At 47.1% G+C, this 17,130-nt stretch overlaps 1 protein-coding gene across 4 annotated transcripts in view; it reads left to right on the top strand.

Annotated features, from left to right (window-relative positions):
* Positions 1-17,130, top strand: part of USP45 (ubiquitin specific peptidase 45) — a 3,631,241-nt gene that overhangs the window by 2,558,705 nt on the left and 1,055,406 nt on the right. The window lies entirely within an intron of this gene.

Raw genomic sequence — 17,130 nt, forward strand, 5'->3', positions numbered from 1 at the left:
TCCTTCTTCGGGTACTGCTCGCTAATCTATGCACAGCATGTGATCTAAGCAGATTCCACAAGCCTCAGAAGGGATACATTACTCACCGTAATCGTATTTCTGATGCTTGTATCTGCTTAGATTCACATGCGACCCACCCTTCCTCCCCTCCGAGAGAAGGCGCATGATTGCTTGTAGTCTTACCTTTCTGTCTATCTGCTTGGATTATCTGTACTCACGCTACTCCTCATGCTTCCTCATGTCAGAGGAAATACAATCTGAGGATCCCAGACGCGTGAGGGATCTTGGGTACAGTGGACGTCACACTAGGGATAGTATTACTGGCACGCCTGTGTCGACGCCCATTTTCGAGTTTCGAAAAACAAACTGTAATACTCCGCAGCTTCCACTAGATGTCGGCCTATGCACAGCATGTGAATCTAAGCAGATACAAGCATCAGAAATACGATTACGGTGAGTAATGTATCCCATACACACACACACAGTCTTCTCAACTCCTAACTATATTTTGTTTTCCCTCCTCCCTCCGTTACCTTTTCCCTTTACTTGTTCTAAGGCATACACTATTTGCCAAAGCATTCAATTTTTTGCTTCACTCGCCGTTCGCATGGTTCCTCTCTGGGCCCTCGGGATCACCGCCTTTATTACCGCCTCCTTCAGTTTTTCGCTCGCTCAGTTGCCCGTAGGAAGGGATGTGTGAGAAAACGGGTCCCTTCAGGCCCTTTCTGCAGACTCTTGCTTAAGCTACCATTGTCTACGGGAAGCTTCACGATCTACTCAGCCAAATGGCAAAGGACTCACGATATATCCGAAGACCTAAAGTTACTTTATGTCGACGGTCAATAGGTGTCTTGCTTTAGTCAAATAATCAATAGTCGATAACCATCCTCTGCTACCAAGTGTATTGGGGAGACCCCCGGCCGGCCCATAGAGTCAGGGTTTTCTCTGAAGTACTTTAAGACAAGATAGCTGCACCTTTGAGATGGATGGGGTGCAGGTATATTACTCCATCACCAATCAATAAGGACAACTCAATGGTTTGGCAAAGGGGAGTCCGTTTAATGACAAGTACAAAAAACAGGGAAACATGGAAATCAACAGTGATGGGATAGTCTGACTCGCTTCAACTCCCGCTAACTTCATACAAACAATAACATTTATACTCATAAATCATCATCATCGACGTGTAACACTCAAAAGTTAACATGCAGTTCTATTGGTTAGGAAAAGGTAACTTTACTATAGGTACTATATCTGTATATGGTAATTGAGAGAGGATTGGATAAACACTATGAGGTGGGCGTCTAAGCCCTTCCTTCTAACATTACTATTGTGGATGTCATTAAGAGTACGACGTCCCATTGGTTCTGCTATCTATAGGACCCTAGATTATTTGGTTCATTGGGATTGGGTTGGCTTCAACCCCATGCATACATTTCCACTTTGCTTAGCAGCACGCAGAATGGTCAGCCAGGTGCAGGGTGCCCCACGATTCACCCAGCCTTCCCTCAATCCATCATTACTTTGGTGGCTATGTGTCAATTAGTTGGCTGTGGTCGGCCTCGAAACTGTGTCTTCTTGTCGACAAAAGTTATGATATCTCTGTCTGGGCGGCTGCCAAGCCTAGGTGTGAACCTGTGCTTCTTCTTCCTTGGATGGTCACCTGCTGCTCACACCGCGAATCGGCCTAGTTTCCTTCAATTTGGGCATTTAATTCTTATTCTGCTTGGGACCTGCCTACGCCTCCTTATCTCAACCTTCGAAAGATAGGATACTCTGTTCTTAAGTTTCGATTATTCGAGGCTACTGTTTGTTCCTTCTGTTGGTCTGACCTTGGCTCTTTCCTGGTGCATGTTGCCTCTGCTGAGTTTCGATTCATCCGTCCCTTCTCGTTTTAGCAGGAATATGAATATTGTCCTGTTTGGCCTCTAGTAACCTGAGTTGATTCTGCTTTTGTGTAAAGTGGACTCACACTTGTATAATGTGCTTCGTTGAGGTAGATATGTATAGGTGGCACTTGCCGGGGTCTATCTTCTACTAAGCATAGCAAGCCACACTGTTTTCTTAGCTTTCTTGCGGTTTCAAGCATATATACAGGTGTTAGCTGGTTGAATTACTTCATCCTGCCTTATAGTCTAAGCTTCTTTATATATTAACATCGTCTCTTCTAGGTTCACAATATCCTTATTCATGACATTTCATCTCTGGTGTCATCTTTGGGTCATCTTATGTTCTATCTGCAAGTGTGTCTGGGCCTTCGTGATGTCACCATTCGTCTTCAATTAAGGCCTTTGTGGTTTCTTCCGGGACGCTATTTAGGCTATCATCATTTCGTCTTGCTTGTTGGTAGGGTTTTCTCAATGGATACCTTACTGTCCATGGTTTTCTAGGTATCGATATTTCGACAGGTGTTCTCCTGATAGGCACTGGGCAGAGCCCTACTGCGGCTCTCTGCTGGTTTATTTGCTCATCATTGGTCACATATTTTGGTGCAAGTGTCCCTGGTACTTCAAAATGAGCGATGGGAGTGCAGGCTTTATTTGGGACCTCCTCTACAGCGTGTTCCGGGGCTTTCAAGAACGAAGGTCCAGGCAACCTGACCGTTCTCCGAGTCAGCACCGGAGGAAACAAAAAAAGGGGGGTAGGGGCCAAGGGCTTTTTCCAATCCCCCTCCTCTACAACAGCCGCAGAGGGAAAGCAGACATGACCCGCCCCTTCTGGTCCACGTGTCTCCGGTGGGGGGCAGGCTTGTCTTTCACGTGTAATTTTGGCACCAGAATTTTTTGGACCCCTTGATTCTCTCCGTAGTCTCCACGGGGTACCATCTACCGATATCTTCCTCTCCTCCTCCCTCCCCTCCTCTTCCACACATTGGGACAGCAACTCTGTTGCCAGAGATCCGGTCGCTCGTCAAGAACCAGGCTGTGGAACAGGGGTGTTGCTAGGTCTGGAAAAGACCCAGGGCTACACTGATGTTGGGACTGTCGAGACTCGGGGCTAGCTAGCCATTTGCTTGTAGCTCCTGAGATTCTATCCGGGGCTACAACCAAAAGATCAGGGGCTATAGCCCCCCTAGCAACGCCTCTGCTGTGGAAGAAGTCCCAACCTTCCAGCAAGGCAAGGGCTTTTATTCCAGGATTTTCGCTATACAGAAGAAGAACCAGGCTGGCCTGAGAGTTGTGTTGGACCTTTCAATCCTCAACCTCTCCCTTCCTCTGCAAAAATTGAAGGTGGTTACGCCAGCACTTATTGCGGAAACACTGGACAGGGGAGACTGGATGTGCTCCCTGGATCTGAAGGATGTGCACCTACACGTCCCAATTTGGCAGCCACATCGTTCCTTACTGCGATTCAGGAACATGGGCTGCCATTTCCAATACAAGGTACTACCCTTTGGCCTCAACTCAGCCCCCAGGGAGTTTACCAGGTTGATGAATGCAGTGGCAGCCCTCCTCAGGGCCCAGGGCCACCATGTCTACCCATACGTGGACGACTGGCTCATCCCGGCTACAACTCTGGAAGCGGTTCACGATACCACCTCTGGACTGATGAATACACTCCACGACCTGGGGTTCACTATCAATCTCAAGAAGTCTCCGCTGCAGCCCACACAGACCCTGACCTTCCTGGGCCTCATCTGGGACATGAGCTCCGAGAGAGTCTTTCCCTCGGAGGACAAGATAGCGGCCATCAAGAAAGCCACCTCTCACTTCCTGTCCAGGACAGTGACCTCGGCCTGGTGGTACCCACATCTGTTGGTTATAATGGCGCAGTCTTGTTGGCCGTACACCACACAATGCTCAAGATGAGGAGATTACAGCTGCACTTTGCAGCCTCATGGAATCAGGAGAAGGGCTCCCGAGCAGAGTCAGTCGACATACCTCCCTTTCTCCACACGGACCTTATATGCTGGTCTGCGGATTTCAACCTGCAGCAGGGGCAGCCCTTCCGGCAGCCGGTCCCTCAGGTCACTGTTACTACATACTCCTCCCAGGAGGGCTGGAGAGCCACTCTGGACAGCCGCAGCATCCATGGTGTCTGCACTCAGCAGAAGTCCCACATCAATTGGCTGGAATTGAAGGCCATATGGCTAGCTCTCAAGACCTTTCTCCCTCTCATCAAGGGCAGGCAGTTCATATCCAGACGGACAACTCCACCAGCATGTACTATATCAACAAGCAGGGGGGTACCAGATCCCCTCCACTGTGCAATCTCGCTGTCTGCATGTGGGAGTGGGCACTGGAGAAAATCTACCTCACTGCAGTCCACCTCCCTGGGGAGTAAAACATGGAGGCGGACAGGCTCAGCAGACTCGGGGCAGACAATTACGAGTGGCAATTGAACTACCTGGTACTGAAGGAGATCTTCCTCAGGTGGGGGCATCCCCAAGTGGATCTGTTTGCCTCCCAGGACAACAGGAAATGCCAGCAGTTTTCCTCCTGGCAGGTGCAGGGCCCCGGCTCCCTGGGGGACGCATTCCAGTTACGGTGGAGCGACATGACGGCATACGCCTTCCCACCCACACCCCTGATCCACTGGTTGATCTGCAAGATAAAGGAATCTCGTCACATCAGCATCATTTTGATAGCTCCATGGTGGCCCGCGAGACGTGGTTCTCCGAGCTACTCAGCCTATCGGACATGCCACCCATTCATCTCCCGCCGGGACTGGCTCCTCTGCTGGCCCAGCAGGGAGGCAGGGTACTCCACCCAGCTCCTCACAAACTAGCCCTTGCAGCGTGGTTCCTGAGCAGGTCACGTTGAAACACTTGAACCTCTCTGAAGCTAACCTAGAGATCATCCAGGGCGCTAGAAGCAGGGCTACTAGGAGCCAATATAGGAGCAAATGGTCTAGATTCTGTCATTGGGCCAACTCTAATGGGTCGACCCCCTTAGGTGCACCTTGGACACGTGCTATCCTTATCAGCACACCTCACCCACTCTGGCGTACAGGTGGACACATGCCACACCTATCTGGCAACCATAGGGGCTTACAGGAATTCGGAGTAGGGCCTCTTCTCCTCTTCCAACCCAGTGGTCAAGCGACATCCGGCAGGCCTCCACAGACTCTACCCGCCTATAAAGAAACCACACCCTGCGTGGGACCTCAATCTTGCGTTGGGCGCTTTGGCGCACAAACCTTTCGAGCCAATGGCGTCCGCTGACATCAGGCTGGTCACCATAAAGGCAGCTCTACTCGTGGCCATCAGCTCTGTTCGCAGAGTCAGCGAGATTCAGGCTCTGGTGGCATCAGAGCCCTACACCACTTTTCACAAGGACATGGTGGTCCTGCAAATGCACCATGCGTTCCTACCCAAGGTGACCTTCAATCTCAATGAGGAGATAGTCTTACCCACGTTCTTCGCCGACCCCAAGGATGAACCTCAGAGGGTCTTGCACTGTCTGGACGTCAGATGCGCTCTGAAATACTACCTGGACAGGACCAAGGACTTGCAAGTTGAACTCCCTGTTTGTCACTTTTGGTGGGTCAAGGCCCAGTTATCAGGCTTCTAAGGCCTCCATAGAAAGGTGGAAAGTCGCGGCCATCAAGGAGGCGTATGCCCATGCTGTCAGAGCCACGGCCATGGCCACGGACATCGCATTTCAAAGGTATGTGCTGTGGCAGGTCATCAGGGCGGCTACCTCCCCCTCGGCTTTCTGTAAGCACTGCTGTTTGGACGCCACCTCTAGGTCAGACGCAGCTTTCGGATAGGCAGTTCTAAGAAACCTGTTTTCTTAAGGCGAGGTCTCCTCTCCACCCTGGGGCTACATTCATTTGTAATCACCCATACAGTATGGAGGAGGAAAGGGGACTAATATACTGTTAGTCCATTGTCCCCTTTCTTCCATACGCCCCACCATCCTCCCCCGTAATTATACTGGTGTCATTAGGCAATTCTGAATATTGTTGACGCGTCAATGTGGACTGAGGAGTGGAGCCGGTGGGTGCAGTCAGGGGAGCGCATGTCCCAGGGCCGTGCCCGCCTCTAAATTTAAAGGGGAAGAAGATTTTTCTGGTGAAAAAGGTTCCTTCTCGCGTCCCTCGCAAGGGACGCCTGTACAGTATGGAGGAAAGGGGACTATGGACTAAAAGTACGTTAGTCACTACGATGAGTAACTATTAATATCCTCTCCACAGGTAGCATCACCCCTTCAATGGAAGAATCCCTAATAGTACTGATCCTGAAGCCAGGAAAAACCCTGGAACACTGTGCTTCATGTAGACCCTTTACACTGATGAACAATGACGCCAAGGTATTCTCCAAAGTTTTAGAGCATAGATTAGCAAAAATCCTCCCAGAATTGATCCATCCAGACCAAACAGGATTTATCCCAGGCCGCAATACACTGGACAACACCAGGCGCACCCTAAACCATTACAGAGTCTGCAAACAGGTTTGGAATGCAAATGACACTCGTCTCACTTGACACACATAAAGCGTTTGACATGCTGGACTGGGGATATGTAGAGGAAACCCTAAAACACTTCGGATTCAGTCCTACATTTCTGAAATGGACACTTGCTAATTACCAGCACGCCGCCATGTCACTCAGGATAAACGGCATCCGATCACCCAGAATCGCGATAACCAGAGACACACAACAGGGATGCCCCTTGTCACCGCTCATATTCGCGCTCTCCCTGGAGCCATTCGCCTGCAGAATCCGCCAGAACCCACTGATACATGGGTTGGAAGTAAAGGGGGAAGCCTACAAAACAGCTCTGTATGCGGATGACGTTCTTCTGACCCTAACCCAGCCCAAAACTTCCATGAGAGCCCTCTGGCAAGAATAAGAAGCATTTGAGGAGGCATCAGGGTTTAGGGTCATCTTTGCAAAATCGATAGCCCGAGGAATTAACCCCCCAAGAAACCTTGTGCAATCTCTAACAACCATATATCCCGTCCCATGGCAAAAACCCCACATTAGCTATCTGGTAGGCCAGATCCTAAAGAACACAGAGAGAACGTACAAAATAAACTTCCGCCCCTCTTCAAAGAGCTGCAGGGCGATCTAGCATGCTGGCAAAAAAAGGTGTGTCTTGGATGGGGAGAATTACAGCTTTGAAAATGACCCTGGTCCCAAGACTGCTTTACTACTCTCTGTTTCTCCCAATTTTTGTTCCCAAAAAGGGCCTGCAGAAGCTGCAAACAAGCATTCTGAAATTCATCTGGGACATGAAGAAATCACAGATAGCTAAAAGAATAATGCTCCGGAGTCCAGGGATGGGAGGCCTGGGGGTACCGGACGTAGCTAGCGACTGTCTTGCTGCGTAGCTTTCACCAGCCTTTACATGGAGAGTAAGCAACCACGCTGGAGAAAACTGGAGGAAGACTGGTGCCGATGCCCATTAGAAGGGCTTCCACACATCATAAGACCCAGGGAACCCCCTGACACTGGACCCTTGACAGCGACCCGAAACACGGTGGAGAGCTGGAAAAAGGCGGCTCGACAATGGAACGGTAGGAGCACAGTGGGTCCTCTGTCCCCAATTTGGAAAAACTTGACTTCGCCCCGGGGATCACACCAAATGGCTTTGACGGATGGAAAGCAAGAGGCCTCCGGTACATAGCAGACTTCCTCGTAAATGGCACCCCACTAACATTTGAAGCATGTAAAACTAAATTCCAGGTACCAGAAACTGAAAGATTCCACTATACCAGCTCAGACACTGGCTATCCCATGACTTGATAAAAACGCATGGGAGCAGGGAATTAATTGCATTAGAACGAACCCTAACAGTGCATGCTCCCAAAGGCAAAATATCCACCCTATACAGGTTACTAGACAGAGAGGACCCCAACAAGAAGGGGAAAAGGATATAGGTAAAGAACTAGAGACAGAGGAACAGAGGCGCACCTGGACGCAAATCCACAAGAGTTCGAAGTGCGTCACTAACAAGGAGGGAGTGATCAAAGTGTGTTACAGATGGTATCTGACGCCGGAGACCCTAAACAAAAGCAACCCAGCAATCCCATTGCAATGCTGGAGAGGCTGCGCGGCTACATGCATATTGTTTCACTTGTTGTGGTCCTGTTCGAAAACCATGCAGTTCTGGAAAGAAGTGCTAGAACAAATCAAATGAATGACCGGCCTATCGATCCCGTGGGATCCAGGCATAGTCCTACTGGGAGGCACAGGCGGCAATCAATTCCTGATGAGCGGGCGACTAGCGGAGCTATGCTCTTGTCTACTCACAGCAGCAAAATCCTTGATAGCAAGACTGTGGAAGCATCCAGAGGGCCCCGCAGTCCCCATGTGGTGGGACATAGCAGTCGTAGAACAAAATAACTGCCTTTCATTTCGGAAACAGAAGCAAGTTCTACAGCATTTGGGCTCCCTTCCTGGATTACGCACAACAATTCCCGGGAGTGGTGAGACAACCTCTGTCCCTACGTTGGTTAGCAAAATACGACTGACTACAGCAGAACCCCCTATAAGGAGTATCCACAGATCATTAACAACAACACAAGTGAACGGGTCAGAACACCCCCTCACTATTCATTCAAAATTTCCACATGACAAAAAGAGTGCCACACCTAGATATTTTGAATACTTCTTTTTGTAATTATTAGCATGTGATTGTTGATTATTCAAGGTATAATCCTGAACATCATAGGTTACAAGGTGAAGTAAGATCAATTTGCACAAAAACATAGAAGCAAGTCAAAATTCTTGCATATACATCTACATAAATAACATAATACAGTTACTGCTGTTGATACATCAAAAACCGATAGGGGTCATATCACATGAAAAAGTGAAACAAGTATACAGAATGTATATCGGTACAACAAAACAGTGAAAAAACATTTGTGACACTGTGGTTAGAAAAAGTTTGTCTACACAAGGGTGTGTCGGCCATATATAGGGGCTATGTGGGCCTTTTCCTTATTAGGGCCTTCGTCAGGACGGGGAAGGCAATGTGGTCAAGATGTTCAGATATAGCTGAAAAGATGAATGAAAAAACATGAGGGGAGTTTTAGTGCTCCTTACTCCTTGAACATTTTAGTGTTCAAGGAGTAATTGCAGTGTATGAATAAATCAAAAGTGTCTCATAAATATCTAGTAGACACTGCTTACCCGTGGTGCTTAATTGAGGCCACAGGCGTAACCAAAATGGAAGTATTCACGGACCATTGGTGTCTCATGAATCAAGGTCACATTGGACACCTATTGGAAGAAAGGGGGAAATGTTTGACTAGGAGAGCTGTCTTATGATTCACCAGACATTATGCACTTTCCGACAGTCTGGTCTGTAGATCTTCTGCCTGTTTCCTGAATCTCTCTACTTCAGTACAATTTCTCTGAATCCTTAAAAATTGGCCATATGGCAGATTGTATTTCAGGTCGTGGGGATGATAACTCTGAAAATGTAATAAACTGTTGCGGTCCGTCGGTTTGCGGTATAGTTCAGTCTTCAAGTTTTCCCCTATCTTGTAAATATGGAGGTCAAGAAAATCGATTTGGTGGTAATCCCATTGCATTGTGAACTTAATGTGTATGTATTGTTGTTTCAGCCACTGGTGGAAGTCCTGTAGTTCAATAAATGTTCCATTCAATATTAGTATAACATCGTCAATGTACCGTTTCCACAGGCCGATGTGTGGCAGGAACGGGTTCTCCTCACAGAACATTTTCTCATATTGTGCTAGGAACAGATTAGCGATGTCGGGGGCAAAGGTAGCCCCCATGCTAAATCCCTTGGTTGGTTTGTAGATCTGGTTGTTAAATAGGAAGACGTTTTCTAACATAGCCAGTCTGTCATGATGCCTACCCCCGGGGACCCAGACCAGGTCCAGCAACCCCGGAAGCAGGCATCAAGTTATGCTAAGCAAACCCAACAACCCCTGCTAAGGGGCTATTTGGGTGCAGTCCTGGCGCCTATGGCGCCAGGCTAATATGGAGAGTCAGTCCTGGCGCCATAGGCGCCAGGCTCATAGATTAAAACTTACTTGATGCAGACCATGCTGCAAGAGCTCCAAGCCAAAGGAGGCTTGGAAGGGACTACTTTACCTAAGGGACTATTTTCTACTCGGGTGGGGCTGGGGAGGAATACTTACCTGGGACTACTTTGGAGGCTATTTAAACCACACCCGAAGAGCAGCACACGCTTCGCGTTATTCTGCATCCAGCAGCGTAACGCTCACCGTGCCTGCAAGTCTGCATCCAGTCTTCTGCCACGCCTGCCTCGAGTCCAGAGCTCCTAGAAAAAGGGGAGAGAAGGAGAAAAGGTTAGAACAAGAGCAATACCTTTGATCCTTACCTGAATTCCCGATCCATCGCGCCTTCGAGCTGGAAGAAAGAAGTTATTTTATGCGCGTCGCCTCACCTGCTGCAGTGCCGCGCTGAACTCACCGGCCTTCGCAGCATCTTCACATTCCACCGCATCCTTCTGCATGTTCCCGCCACACTCCGGCACCTAAGGGGAAGACAAGAACAGCAAGGTGAGCCAAGGGAATGCACAGAGGCAATATTAGTTACCCCCCATAGACTTACCTGATTTACCACCGGGGGTACTATTCCTCTTCAAGGGTCGGCGCAGCTTCAACTGCATCTTCGCCGAACCCCGGCCCCTAAGGGGAAACAAAAGGACCGCAAGGTGAAACAAAGGGACAAACAAGGGGAAACCTCCTCACCACAATAGACTTACCTGATTTTACCGCCGGAGGCATTATTCCCCGAGACTTCATATTTTCTCTCAGCGCCTGAATAAGGGAGAAAGCAACATGTTACATATTGACTTTGTTTTATCGAACTGTGTTGAATAATACAAATCCTTACCTGAATATTACCGGCTGCCACAAGGAACTCTTCGCTAGGGTCAAGCTGCAACCTGCAAGGAATCAGACAGGAGTGAAAGTCAGACATTTGAACTGTTACGAACTACATACTTACGGCGTCTTGCTGGAAATCCCAGAGTCAATATTGTTCTGGAACTCACCAATTCCTTCGAGCCAGTGAAGCGACTGGTTATCAACGCACCCCTGCGCTCAATGCAGGATGGAGAGCTCATCTTTCCAAACCTCAGGTGAGACTATAAGAGGGGACATCAAAGGTGATCAGTGGGGAGAACAGCGGGAGTGGGAGAGGGTTAACGCTCAATTCCACGGGTGGTTAATTCCCTTTCTCCATTTGCAGAAGAATATTCCTACGGGCCAAGCAAACAAAGCTAGGTGGGCCAGTCCAGTCCTTCATCTCGGCACTACGCGTCACATTGGTGAAGGCCGCAGCTGTCCAGTTCAGATCGACGCCCCTGTGGGAGCCAGGTGAGCGTAACAGTCTAGTACATTCCAGAATGAATTCTGTGGGGATTGATGTGGTATTACTTCTCATATTGAGGACCTCTCGAATGGCTTCTAGGCCTTCTGCTTGTGGGATTGACGTATAGAGTGCTTCAACGTCCATTGTGGCTAGTACGTTGTTGTGACTTAGGTGGACATTGTCAAGTAGAAGAATGGTGCTAGTAGTATCTTTTAGATAGGAGGGCATCTGGACTACGAAGGGTTTTAAGAAGAAATCGGTGTACGACAGTGGTTTCAGTAGAGAATCACATGCAGAGACGATGGATCTCCCTGGTGGTTTTTCAGCATCCTTATGTATTTTAGGCAGGATGTAAAAAGCCGGTGTCCGAAGATGAGCTTTGTTCAAGAACTCCTGTTAGTCTTCGCAGATCCAGCCTTCTTTTTTACTAATGATCGTATATACGGGCATTATGCATTAGCAGTTAGTGTAATTGACACTGTGCTCTCCTTTCAGGAGACCTTTTACCTGGATCCAGTCCAGCAATTTACACGATGTGAGCGCACCTTCAGTGCTACCTACGTTTAGGTAAGCATTTGCAATTTTGGTGTGTGCCCGTCACCTTATTTAGTGCACTACCAACCAGTGCATAATGTCTGGGGAATCATATAGGACAGCTCTCCTATTCAAACATTTCCCCCTTTCTTCCAATAGGTGTCCAATGTGACCTTGATTCATGAGACACCAATGGTCCCTGAATCCTTCCCTTTTGGTTACGCCTGTGGCCTCAATTAAGCACCACAGGTAAGCAGTGTCTACTAGATATTTATGAAACACTTTTGATTTTTTCATACACTGCAATTACTCCTTGAACACTCCCCTCATGTGTTTTCATTCATCTTTTCAGCTATATCTGAACATCTTGACCACATTGTCTTCCCTGTCCTGATGAAGGCCCTAAGAAGGAAAGGCCACATAGCCCCTATATATGGCCGAAACACCCTGATGTAGATGAATTTTTTCTAACCACAGTGTCACAAATGTTTTTTCACTGTTTTGTTATACCGATATACATTCTGTATACTTGTTTCACTTTTTCATGTGATATGACCCCTGTTGGTTTTTGATGTATCGACAGCAGTAACTGTATTTTGTTATTTATGTAGGTGTATATGCAAGAATTTTGACTTGCTTCTGTGTTTTTGTGCAAAATGATCTTGCTTCACCTTGTAACCTATGATGTTCAGCGTTATACCTTGAACAATCGGCAATCACATCATGCTAATAATTAAAAAAAGAAGTATTCAAAATATCTAGGTGTGGTACTCTTTTTGTCATGTGGAAATTTTGAATGAATAGTTAGGGGTTGTTGTTCTGACCCGTTCACTTGTGTTGTTGTTAATCATTGAGCCCTCCTGGGCAGAATAGGGTATTTTCCTGGAGCCCATGTTCATAATGTATCCACAGATCATCCACTGACCCAGAGACCCTGGAAGGAAGCGGAACTCTGCCCCGTTCACCTGTTTTGATCCAAAAGACTTCATAAGCACGACCCCCGGAGCCCTGATCCTTAAAGCGCCCCCTAACATCATTCACTACTAACTTGCGCTGTCGCCCCTTCTCCACCCCACCCCCTGTTCCCTCCCCAGACTCACTTTGTTATTGTTTGGTTTTGATCTTGTTTACTTTGTTTCAGTATGATCTGAATGATGTCTAAAGATGCACTTATATGTTGATAAAACTCCAATAAAAAGATTATTTGAAAAAAAAAAGCTCACATTCAATCTTCAAATTAAAAACACTACAGTTTCACTGACTGAAAGGCTGTAAAGATAGTACAAGAAAATAGTCATGCAAACACTTTCAACCCTCAATTGTCGTGTAATGTCTTGAAGTGTCAAAGAAAGTCAAACAGAGATGTGTTCAAGGATTCTATGGTTGATGTGAAACTGGCAGGCAAAGGTGGCCCACAGTCATAATGGACCCATGATCACATTGTTACATTAAATGACACTGGACCTCATTATGACATTGCCAGTTTGGTAACAACGGTGCCGGTAGGCTTACCAGCACCGTTGGTACCGGGCCGGCAAAGTACAAGTTTGCGGCCGGGATGGGCTCGCGCCCGCAAGGTCTGACCTGGCGGCTGGAACGGCACCCTCCCGCAGGCTTTGACAGATGCACCAGCACTGTTGCACACAGTGCCGGTGCATCCGTCCAACCCATTCCCATTGAGTCCTATGGGATTCCGATGGGAACGGGGAGGAACATTTTCCGGCGAAAAAGCATAACTCCGGCGGCAGCCTGCCGTTTTTACCGGCACGGCTACCACCAGAGTTATAATGAAGCCCAAGTGTTGCTACAAGATGCTCTTGAAAATGGTTGGATTAATGTAAATATCGAAAGAAAACTCGTTCCAAAGAAATCAGGGTTATAATTTTTATTTTTATTTTAAATATGGTGTGCAGTCATAATATCGAGGAAAAAAAATGTTGAATTACAATAATGTCGAAAAAATGTCGAAAACAAAAATGTCGAATGTTTTATTTTTTTATTTACATTTTTTTTTGTGTTCCGGGGGGGGGGGGAGAATGGGTAAAACAAAAAAGAAATGGGGTTGGGGGAGAACCCCCCATTTCGAATAAAAAGCAACCAAAAAAAGAAATTCGACATTTTTTTCTACATTATTTTTTAGACATTATGACTTTCGACATTTTTCGATTTAATTACTATAAACCTTTAAATATATACACAAGTACATTTACAAACACTAATGTGACCAATAGTGGCAAGGAATGATTCAGTCTTTCAGCCATTGTCTGAAATATAAAAATGTTCATCATCAAATAATGGCACATATTCTATTTTTTAAACGCTTACAAGGGCAAATAATTAAATAGTCCTGAAAAAGAAGGCATGAAATATATTTTAAGAAATAGGTCACTAGGGTGAGAAGTCCAGCATGGTGGTGGTTTTTGTATATAAAACAATTATTCTACCTATATTTGAATATTTTTGGAATATGAAAACAAAACTTTTTTGGGTAAAATTAAATAAATGATTTTAACTATGCTTACAACAAATGAATTTTTTCCCCTGAACTGCGTAAAACAGACTAAAGCATTTCACTATAAGATGATGATTGTGTAGTTTGGAGTCCTGGGCATGTGAAGGCAAAGCACCCTTGAAGGTAGTGCAGATCTCAGGTGTCCCTTTAGTTATAAGAGTCATTTCTTTGAAGACCATCTTTTCTCTATGTGAGGCTAAATCAAAACCTAATAGCAGAAGGCACTGGAAATCCTTTCTTCATATGCAATGGTGGCTGCCCATTAACTTTGATGAGTTAGTGCCTGAAAGTCTGCTTCATCAAACCCTCTAAGGTTGGACCACTGGTTCTTATGGGTGCATTGTGTTAAGATGGATTTCTGAACTCTGACCTGGTGGGCAGAGAGGTAGGTTCAGAAGGCCAGCCTAGTTTGTTGGAACAGGGTAACCTTCTGGACAAGCCAGACCAATCAAGGTAGCTCGGCGGCGGTCAAGACTAGGGCTCAGGATGGTTGAGGGTGACTGAAAGACCTCAATGAACACACAGAGTAAAGGATATTTACAAATCACTCCCAGGCAGGTGTAGATATATTAAAAATACAAAAACATTTATTTCAAGGCCTTTGAGTTTCAACACACAAATCAAATCACAGTAATACTCATTAAGCCAACACAATCCTATCTAAATACATATATACAAGACCAATGGGGTTTAAAGGGTTAATGCACGAAATGGGTCCACAACCTAAAGGGGGAGGAAACAGGCAGTGCAAATGGTCTTTAGCCCCTACTACATCCAACACATTCCTAACTAAGAGGCAGTCCAATCCCTAAGAAGAGTTGAGCCTAATGCTCAATTGTACATGAAATGCTAGTGCCTGCGGTAGTTCAAATGGGCAAAATGGGGTCTATAGCCGCTCAGGAAGGTGGGTGAGGCGATGAAGAATACACTCTCACTATTCGAGGAGAGTCTCCACTTTAGGGCCGAGTCGATTCCAAAAGTTAGGAATAGTTTGCCAGTCCGCAATAGCAGTGGAAAGGAGAGGGGCTCCCAGGGGCCACTCATGCATAAAAATTGATGGAGGCGCTAGGGGCCACCGGTTAGGTTGCTATTACTCACCGACCCCCAGTGCACTCCAGACCAAACTTCGGCAGTCGAGTCCACTTCGGTTGCAGGTTCAAGTGCGTCAATTTGACGGCTCTGCAGCTTTCAGTGGCAAAGATAGTGATGATTCCCAAACGGGACAGTGGTGATTTCTCCTCTCCTGGTGGATGGATCAGGTCAGTTTCACTGCAGCAGGCTTCAGGAGCTCGAGGGGTACAAATGCAGCGCATCTACAAAGTTTGTCACCACGGCTGGGCTACACAGTGACCGCGTATACTCCGATTCTGGCGCACTCGCTTCACTTCAGACCTGGGAACGCCAAGTGTACGAAATTGGGTGTGAGGGTGCCATGAACACAGAGCTAGCGATATACCAAGTTTCGAGGGCCTCCTCGAAACGGTGGCGGTATCAGGGCAAAGAGTCTGCGTAAGCTGGTCAGCCCACTGGTTGGCCCAGGGACACTTCCGAGAAGGCTTACCTGCAGAGTTTGATGAAGGTGCTGGGAATAGTTGGTCCCACTATTCCAATGGGCCGAAGCGTCTTCGCAGAACTTCTAGCACAACCAGATACAGAGGAGTCCCATGGGATGACAGCGGGCTCAGGGTGCCAAACCTTCCACCAGCGGTTCCTCGACTCGGCTTCTTAGTTTCAGGATACTTGGATCCTATCCTTCGTTCAATGAGAACTCCAGAGATTGACATGGTATGGGTGTTTGGGGCCTTCTCTTATCCAGAATCTCCTTTGTGCCAAAACAAAGAGGACCCAGTGGGAGATCTACTCAGATACAGGCATACCATACGTGGACCAATCACGTACCACGGTGGTCCCAGGCATTCACAGCACTTCAGACTCTCTGGCACCCGGGATGTGTATTGGGAACAGACATCATAGCCCACATCCTGGAGGCACACACACAAGGTATGCAGAAGCCCGCAAAAGCTTGGCGTTTCACGGGAGAATGCATGTCAAAATAAGGACTGGCCCAGGTCGGCTCGACCTGGGGAAGGTGAAGGGGCAAGATGGCCAAAGGACAGGACAAAGAACCTTGTGGAATGGCCATTTTGGAGCCAGGCCACCTATTTGTGGCAATCGCGGTTTACCTGGCAAAAAAGGGTTAAAAATATACAAAGTGATAAGATGCCACCAGCCCTGTCCAAGGCACATCTGCACTTCTCCAAAGAATCCTCCAAGAGTATCTAGAGCCTTTGGAAATGACTAATAGACCCAAGTGCACTGTACAGGAAGGTACATTGTACACTTGTTACATGTTGCAGAAAAGTTGCAACATTGGAAAGGACTAAGGGAAACAAAGTCTCCCAGGACTGACTGTCTTAAGGGCATGTCAGTTTCCCCATGAAAAGTGAGCGAAAAGCGCAGAGGAGTGCAGCAGAAGGCTGGGCTCCTCTGGTAAAACCAGACTATGATGTTAAACATCAGCAAAAAGTTGGGGGGTACACAACTGGAGGGAAAATTACACATGAAATGGAAATCTTTCCTTAACACATTGAGGTTGTTGTAGGCACCCCCTGCCAGTCCAACTGCTATCTCAACAAGAATATCCTAAATGCTTTTGACAAGTCTCTCGATTACGATTTTCCATACATGAACATGGCTCAGAGAGGACAATGATATGAAGTTCAAAATTTGGATGCGCTCTCATCTTGTGCAAGATGTTTTTGCATCCAAATCTGCCTCAGTTCATATGCTTTAATGTTTGAATAATACATTTATGAAATC

The sequence above is a fragment of the Ambystoma mexicanum genome, chromosome 4p, assembly GCF_040938575.1.
Source record: "Ambystoma mexicanum isolate Mex_15411 chromosome 4p, UKY_AmexF1_1, whole genome shotgun sequence".
NCBI classification, from domain to species: Eukaryota; Metazoa; Chordata; class Amphibia; order Caudata; family Ambystomatidae; genus Ambystoma; species Ambystoma mexicanum.